Source organism: Brassica oleracea, chromosome C8, assembly GCF_000695525.1.
Source record: "Brassica oleracea var. oleracea cultivar TO1000 chromosome C8, BOL, whole genome shotgun sequence".
Classification (NCBI taxonomy): Eukaryota; Viridiplantae; Streptophyta; class Magnoliopsida; order Brassicales; family Brassicaceae; genus Brassica; species Brassica oleracea.
In genome coordinates this window covers 19,860,237-19,870,133 of record NC_027755.1, presented here as the reverse complement: position 1 = coordinate 19,870,133, position 9,897 = coordinate 19,860,237, and the positions used below count along the sequence as shown (strand labels likewise).

The 9,897-nt window shown below is 33.8% G+C and overlaps 1 pseudogene; it reads left to right on the top strand.

Moving 5' to 3' along the window:
• Positions 1–5,243: 5,243 nt before the first annotated feature.
• Positions 5,244–7,291, top strand: LOC106308889 (annotated as a pseudogene).
• Positions 7,292–9,897: the final 2,606 nt, after the last annotated feature.

Sequence of the window (9,897 nt, the reverse complement as noted above, 5' to 3'; positions counted from 1 at the left end):
GTGTAGCTATAGTCTTGTCCCATGTTCGTTGGCCTGCACAAAAAACCAGAAACTATGTTAAGAACACATTCACTAGGGAGTTTAAGAACACATTAACTTAGATATATGATCAACTAAACAGTTTACTAGCTACACATTAAGCAAACAGAAAACCGTACAAATACGTTTTGAAACAAGAAAAATATAAGCCACAGGAAACCATACAGATACGTTTTGAAACCAATTTATTTAGTTGGTAGTGGTTAGTAACAGTAATGTATTACTTTGTTTCGAAGTTTCTTAGGTCAAAGAGAAATCACATAAGTGGTTTTCACTAATTGATTCAATAAAAATAGACCAATGCATGTTTTTGTTGTGTGAATATATTTTTGAATGAAGATAATAAATTCATTCTTCCTCTTAAAATAGTAATAATCTTCGCATGCTTTGTTTAAGTCATGGATGTGGTAATCTGTTAATGACTTTATTGTGGATGTATTGGTTGAATAATCTGTCTTCAATATGATTTTGAATCCATTAAGTGAATTCTTAATCATGGTCTAGCATTGATCGGACCTGAATTGACTATTTTTCCAGGATAGTTTATCCATATTTTTTTACCTCTTCGAAATTGCCTCTGCATAACATTAAGATATCATAAGATATGTGTCGTTGTCATAGTTTCCATCTGCAGATTGGTAAAGATGGATAGATTTGCGGTGGTAAAAGTATTGATTTAACTCCTTAATGTACTGAGCCTCTGGATTGTCATTATCCAAACATTGATTTTTTAAATGAATGTAATGATATATCATCTTAAATGGCGCTGCTGCAAATATCATAGACTGAGGTTTTTGAAATAAACAGTGGAGGTATGTATCTAAAGAGTTTCCTTCACAGTTATAAGCTTCTAAAAACGTTACCGCATCGATAATGGATAAAATTGATCAATAAAACAAAACCACTTTCTTTGCTTCCACATTTACAAAATCAGTAATACAACCTAAAAACACAAAGAAAATTAGTTCGTAAAGTTGGACATAGGTAAAAATCTGCAAACACTACCATAACTTCAAAACCATAGTGCAACGTTATGGACCACACAATTTCAAAAATAAAAACATATCTGCAAACTTATCGCTACAGAGTACATGTCCAAACCAAACATGACTACTACTACGCAAAATAAAACTAAGAGACTGTTTTTTGTGCACCAGAAATTTAAGAGACTGAACAACAAAAAAACATATTGAAACTAAAATATTTGGAGCTAAAATCATGAAGACTATATTTGTCTTCTACAATATGATATAACGAAATATAGAAAACTCAAAAAGAAAAAATAAATTATATTCTTAAAAGTAAAAAATAAATTACATTTTTCAAATAAACTATTATTCTTTTACTGAAAAAACAAAAATTGAAACATCATAAATTAAATTCAAACATTTAGTTTAGTATCTATTAAATCACTCTTTTCTCTTCACAACAAAATAGTGACGGTAAGTAATATACAATATATTAATTTACATCCTATTTCATTTGGGTGAGAGGTCAGTATCCTACAAAAGGATGCTGCAAAAAAGATTGAAACACAATAAATTAACAAAGCCCAAAATTTACATTCTCGAACCAATTAAATAATTTAATTTTATTGAAACATGTAATTCTACACGATTTTATCGCAATAGAATAATAAAATTAATTGAAAGGTATATCTAAAGCATTAATAAAATTTATAAGAAACAAAATTCAGTGTTTAATTATTTTAAAGATATAAATCAACAACATATAGTTTTTAAGTCATATAATATATATATACATGTATATATATATCAATATTATTAGCGTTTGCACTCTAAGAATTTAAAATTCAAATTATAATTTATATTTTTGTAAAAATAAATAAAATGATTTTTATATATTCTAATAGTAATATAATAGATTAAATATATTAAAATTTATATAAGAAAACCCGGGCGTAGCATAAGTTGTCTTTGGATGTCACATGCTACATGATTATTTTGCAAATCAATTAAATTACATAAATGTTTGACACCTTTAAACTTTTGATAAAATAAAGTAAGATTCAAAACGGAGCAGCAAACCAACATACGCAGAGTCGGTCTATTTATAGATTTTTCATGGATCCATTTTTAATACTTGAAATAGATTTAAGAAAAAAAAAACACAAGTTTCAAACTTATAAGCAAACCGAAAGATACAAAGTGAGTGTGAAATAAAAGTCATCTAAAAAAGACATAATAAATAGCTCAAAGTCACAAACTTAAGCAGCATGTTGGCTAGCGAGAGCCTTTGCCTGGCTGCTTCAATGATGGTAAGCTTAACACCCTTACCCTTACGTATACACCCACGGCCTTGACCCTTTGCCAAGGGTGAACACATTCCTCAACCTTGTTGGAAACTCATGTCCTGATGAGTCTTGGATGTGGATAGTCTCAAAGCTTCACTTATGCTTCACACTATTTTTAATCCCACTAACACGCCCTCTGTTTCTACCCCCAGCCACCATCACAACATTCCCGACATCAAACTTGATGAACTCAACAATCTTGTTCTCCCCCAAGTCGATCTTAATGGTTTCATTACTAATGTGCGACCATCGTATGTGTTCAGGAAAAGGATGCCCTTTTGTTCGAACTGGATAGTTCTAACCTTGCAAAACTTAAACCGTAGATAAGAAAAGAAACAAATCTTGGTGGTACACATTCATGTCAAGCATTAACAAGAGCAAGAGAGATCAAAACCTTAGATTCCTCGTCCCTGATGGGAGTGAAGACGGAAACGTCCTTTGGTATCATAGATAAGACGGAAGTTCTCGTAGCAGAAGATAAACAAATGCACCACCAAGTTTGTCAAGCATCCAATATTTAGGAGCATTGAGCCTCTTCATATGCTTCTTTAAACCTCTCGCCTGTGTAATAACCCAACATAACACATGTGTATCACTCATCTTTTGGTTCTTGACTCTACAATCTTAATCGTAATCTATATATCAAAGCTTCAAGATCTAAACTCCTTTGGACTTTCTTGTCGGTATAGAGGATCTAGAAACTGGGTTTTCGATGAATGGATTAAGAGACGCCGGATTAATGGAAGTGAAAACGGAAACTGCAAACGTCACAGAAACGTTGCTGGGATATGGTGAGACGCAAAGGGACACTCCTCTAACATCTATTGAAAGAAACCCTAAATAAATCCAGGTCCAGTATGAGAAACAAATTAGTGGGCCACTGATTGACACTTAAAAACCGAAGCCCACAAAAACAGAAAAGAACATTTTTAATGATCGAAAAGATCACGCCACGTGTGAACAAAAGCCCCATATGCTATGTGCTGATGTGGAGAGCTGAGGTTAGAGAAAACTCTGCTTTATTATTATAGATAAGTAATTTTATCATATCTTCCAAATTTGGTTTGCATAGTCTATAACCATTAATGGTTAGATTATGCACTACACATATATGTTTTGCAGTGTCTTGAGACTGAGTGGGAAACTATAATAATGTCATTATGAACAAGTGGTCATGAATAATCACAAGTTGAGTATTACGTTTGTCTTTAATCCTAATATAGGATCTTCAGAGGGAAGAGAGAAAAACATATGCATCTGCAGAACTACTTTCCTCAACGGGTATGTTTACATTGACATAAGGAACTAACTTTCAATGCCCAATATCTCAAACCACTATGCATTTATTTAAGAATTAACTTTCATTTTACTTTAAAGATAAATCCAATTACAAGATGACAAATGGTTTAAAATGTTTTAGATGGGTTTTCTTTTTTGAGGAACTATGTTCTAGATGGTTTCTTACGAACCCTCATTTGAAAAGCTGCTGCCCTTTCTTTCCTTTTTACTATTTCTTTTTATCGTATTATTAAAAATACTTTGATAAGAATTTTACCGTTTGAAATGATCTTAGACATCTATGGAAAGATCACAACATGCCGAATTAATTGTTTCCTCAGGGTTTTTAAAAATTATTATCTATAAGATTAAAAAAGAACCATAGACAAATTTTGGCAATGGTTCTTCACTACCAGCCAACAGGTAAATAAATATTCTTTGTGCATCCACGCAAAGAAGTGATAGCTTCACATGGAATTAAAATGTATGGTTACAGTTCGTAAGTAACTAAGCGACCTGAAATTGAGTTTTCATCCAAGTATTGTTTGTTTAGTATTTAAATATTACACGTAAAGGTAAATAGCTTTTTTGTTGGTCATCGTAATAATTTATGATATAACACGCTCTTCATAATTTTATCAAAAGTATAAAAAGATTAATTAGTTAGAAGTGATGACATTAATTAAGATGGTGATTACATGCGAAACCAACAAAATTATTGTTAATAGATTTGCATGTACACGTACGTACGCATGAATAGATTAGCCGTCAATTATCATCGAAATTTCAGTAGCGTGTATTTCTTATTCTTGCATGCATGTGCAAGATATACAATCAGCATTTACACTATATATTTTTTTTTCTTCTAGTTTTTTGTTGATATGCTAATATATATGGTATATGCCATGTCTTTTACAAGAAAAATGGTTATGTCAAATACCCAAGATCCAATGTGACCGATTCGGAATGTTATTTGAATGATACCACTACTTGTCAATACAAACTTCAGTTAGGGTCAAACAAATTTTAATAAACTAAATTATATCCTTACTACTATAACCTCAGGTAATATGTATGTTAAAAAATTCTGATAAATACTAGATAATCATGATTCTCTGTCGTAGTACACCTTTTTCCCCCATTTAGCACTACTAAATTCAACGTACCGTAACTAGCGTAAAATGACCCTTTATAATCTTTATGACGGTACAAATAAAAAAATTCAAACAAAGAAGATAATTTTATCATGTGCAGTAACTTTTTATCAATGGTTTGTTCTAGTTGAGATATTTATTTTTCACATGAACATACAACATGATATATTCAAAATTTTATAATAAATTATTATCTATAGTCACCTATTAATAGAAAATGAATTTATTTGAAACTAAACCCAAATGGATGATTTTTCTTTGTGCACAGTCGAACCTAACTCCACTCGCACGATATTTTGTGCATCGTCATTATGTGAAAGAAGTCGAACATAACTTACTTGCCACAATAGGCTGTTGAACTCATATTTAAAGCAGCAATCCAGTTGGTGAAAAAATTAACGTCAAACCCTAACTAAAAGAAGATCTCTCTTTCTCTCTCGATCTCGATCTCTTCCACAATGCAATCACCTGTGACTAACGAAGACGCTATCGTAGCCGTCGCAGCTGTTGAAGACACTGTACCTGGTGGAGATTCACAGCCTGCCGTTGCCGTCGATTCTTCTGACTTGGGAACCGTGTCTCCAGCTCCGGTTCCTTTTGTACCTACTCTAGGAGCGTGGGCCAAGCCACTGAAGCTTTCTCCTTCAGCGCTGTCCGTACAACGAAAGTTTGGTTCGAACCTCCTCCAAGATCTGTCGTACCCGACGTCCCACTGGCCATCTCTCCCTTCAGGTCAACGTGAAGGTCATACCAAGAACATGGCCACGCCGGTGCCTAACAAAGGCCCTATGGTAACCGTCGCTGGTGGAGATTCACAGCCTGTCGTTGCCGTCGATTCTCCTGATCTGAGAAGCACCGTCTTTTCTCCCGTTTCTCCGGCTTCGGTTCCTCTTGTACGTACCTACTCTAGGAGCTTGGGCAAAACCCCTGAAGATCCATCTGCCTTCTTCTTCTTCTGGGTTGGCCGTACCATGGGACGCTGGTTCGAACCAACTCCAAGATCCGTCAGACACGTCCCAGTTGCCATCTTTCTCTTCAGGTCAACGTGGTCACACCAAGAACATATCCATGGAGGTTATAAACAATTACGCTTTAACATTTCATTGATTGAATTAGCGTTTATATTAGGTTCTTTAACTTCTAGTAAGCCCATCATGATAATAAATTATCAAAGAGTATATATATTTAACTTCTTACTCAAGATAAAGCCTAATATGAACCAATACGGATCCATTGATTTATAGCCAAAACCCTAATTATTCTTCCTCGTGAATTAGTTATTGTGACGTTTGTTGAGTAAAATAGCAACAACCAAGAGATTAAACATACTTCCTTTTCTTTAATTGCTTATAGAATTTCTCTTAAGTTCTTTATAGTATAACTACTGCTCCTTGAGTTTCCTAACTGAATTTCATATATTTCTTGTTATAACATTATTATATTGGCGCTCACAGAATTTCTTATGTTATATTATTACAGGCGCTTGAAAGTAAGGCAGACGTTACTGTTTCAAAGGATGGCAGTGGAAAGTTTACAACCGTGAAGGAGGCAGTGGCCTCTGCTCCGGAGAATAGCAAGACGCGGTATACTATATTAGTGAAGAGAGGCACTTACCTTGAAAACGTTATCATCGGGAAGAATAAAACGAATCTAACAATCCTAGGCGAGGGAAGTAACTTAACAACTATCACCGGTAGTTGGAACCACGTTGATGGTAAAGGAACATACGATTCGGCAACACTTGGTAACTTTCATGTTTTTCTCTAGAATATTATTGTTTTCTTTTATTTCCAAGTTAATATATGATTTTAGGAATACTAATACTCGTTTATACAATTTCAGCCGTTGACGGAGAGGGGTTTATGGCCGGGCCAACTAAGGAGCTGTGGCTCTCAGAGTCAGTGCCGATAAGGCGGTGATATATCGTTGCCGCATGGACGCCTATCAAGACACGCTCTATGCCCACATTGAGCGACAATTTTACCGCGAGTGTTACATCACTGGGACGGTCGACTTTATCTGTGGACAAGCAACAGCTGTGTTCCAGAACTGCGACATTGTGGCCCGAAAACCACTCCAGGGGCAACAGAACATGATAACTGCTCAACAGTGCCAAACCCAAAGCAGGGACACGTGGTTTTCTATTCACAAGTGCAAAATAAGGGCGGCTCAAGATCTCATTCCAGTTAAGGGAACAGTAAAGACATTTTTAGGACGACCGTGGGGTGACTATGCAACAGTAGTATTTATGAAGTCCGCCATAGATGATCTCATTGATCCGGCCGGTTGGGCTCCGTGGGACAACGACGAACGACGTCTGTCTACTTTGTTCTACGGAGAATACCAAAACAGCGGCCCAGGAGCTGGTACAGTCAAGAGAGTCACGTGGAAAGGATTCAAAGTGATAACAGATCCCAAAGAAGCTGAACAATTTACGGTGGGAAAACTTCTACAAGGAGAGTCGTGGATTAGATCTACCGGAGTTCCTTACGAGGAACGACTTTGATTACACTAAGTTTCATATGATTTTCTTAATTAACTATATCTAAATGATTAACATTATATATTTGCATTATTTTCTGTTATAAGCCCTAAAATTGAGAAGTTATTAAATGAAATGAATATTTGTGTTTCCTATCCTAATTCTAGTTCTTACACCAACGAATCTGTGATTTTCATTTCTAAAATCTGCTATCGGCACTAAGAGTAAGAAGAGAATAAATTATTCTTATATTTGCTCAAGAATACGATTCCTCAAATTTCAGAAAAACTGAGACTATTTTTGTCAGGGAAATTTGGCAACATGACTATAGCAAATAACACAATTAAGCCTATACCCATTACAATCAAATGGCTATGATATTTCTATAATATTTACTCTATTATCCTTTCTTACTTTCAATTCTCTTTTTAATTAACTTTATAAGTTTAAAAATTATATATTCAAATTTTTTATATGTTTATAAAAAGCATAGATTTTTTTTTGTATATGACATTTTTGAATTTTGTAAAACTAACATATATTTGTAAAATTATATATATGCAGTTATAATACAAATATATTCTATTTATAAAAAGTAGAATAGAATTGTAGCTACAATTTCTATTTTTTTCGTGTTTCATATATGTTTATGCCCTATTTCCATCTTTATTTTCCTCTCTCTTTTTCCTTCATCTTTATCTCTTTTTTTTTCTCTGTTCAAATAATATATTGTTGTATTATATTCTATTTTTTTTATTATATTCTATTTATGTATCATAGAATAGAATTGTTTCAAAACATTCAATATCTCTCCCTCTCTTTCTCCCTCCCTCAAAGAAATTGCATTCTTTATAGACCACTTTCTTCATAATTAGGTAAATACATGGATGTATTCTGTTGAACTGTTTAACTTAGGACACATCTGCTCCTATCTTTAATCCTATATGTCTATGGAAACTGAAGATATAAAGGGTTTTTTTTTGGCTTGTATACCAATATTGTGCGACCCAAAAAACACTGTTCAAGACAGATTGTTAATTTCACCATATGAACTATACAAATAAACAATACTAATATAATTAATTTTCTTTTATAGTTGTATTTATTTTTGAAACAGACTATTCTATATCGTTTATATAAGTAGAATGGTATTTGGTTATTGTGTTTGTAATGCAAACGCTCATGCATTTCTGAAGGAGTAAAATGTCTATTGATGTGCTAAATTGACACACTTTCCAAGCTATGGTTATTTGTTAATTTTTTTGCTACTATGGTGAATTCACCATTTTTTCATCTAGAAAACTGAGATTATTTGTAACGCAGATTTTCGAGTCAAAACACCGAACTTAATAGTGTTTTAAGATGTAGCTTGTTTAAGTCATATAAAAAAATATGGTTAATTTGTATATTTGGTGGGAAAAGAGTCTATTCCGACCTCAACAATTTCAGTCATATTAAATACGACCCGGAAAAATGACTTTGCTAAATATTACTCCAACTCCATTATAATTCAAAAAAAAATTAAACTTTTTAAAAACGTGACTAATTTTACATTGCCAGCAACATAAGTTAGTCAACCGTTAAATCACTAAAACAACATCATTTTAATAAAAGACACAATTAAAATTATGTTCCTTGCAGGATGAAATCAAGCCTTGTTACCCTTTAAACCATACTTTTCAACCACTAGACTTAGCTATACTTTCAAGATATTAGTACAAATTTAAAATTATATACACTATGATGTTTCTTCTGTCTTCTCCAATTGCAACTTTTTCTATGTAATGGAACAGAGGATTTAGAAGTAGTACAAACAGAGACATGAATCATTGGCCTAATCCTTATACTCCCTAATCATGGCACGATTAGAATCATCATAATCGCTAATCAATTAATCATGTAGCAATTGTTAAATCGTGTTGTATATATTGGAAGCGATATGAGCGAGTGGCTAAAGAGTTACGGACAATAACACCTCGACCTCCTGTGATGGATGATGGGATTGGAGTAGGTGTGGTCAGGGAATAAGACAAAGAGCAAACTCATTCTCTGTTGCGACGCTGGTGTGCGTTGATGATGTTGATCTCTTGGACTGTTTGGTAATTTTACTCTAGTGGTCAAAGAAACTAGTTTAAAGGATAAGTCTTAGGGTCAAATCCCATAAGAAGCATGTTTAAAATGTTTTATATTCAATCAAAACGACGCCATTTTGTTGGGTTAACGATAGTTTGGCACATTGTTAAAAGTTGAGATAGTCACGTGCCACTTGTTCGGCTCTTATTGTTGTCGGAATAGGCACTTGTCCCTATACTTGGCAGATAGTTAACGGAAATTGAAGAAACATTGCAATAACGTGGAGTCTGGACGTAGTAAATTGTAGATATGTAGAAAGGGGTAAACCACATAAACTTGTAAGAGTACAAAGATTCTTCAACTTGAAACTTTGGACATTGATGGTCGTTCTATGTCCAAACCAGAGCCACTTCCCAAATGCATGTAGGTCTCGGCTTCGAGATGATCATCGCAAAACCCGTTCATCCTTTCTTAAAGCCAACTAAATGTTTTTTTTTTTAACTATGAAATAGTCAACTAAATGTTTGTTGTTTGTCAACGACTATCCGCATTAGAAA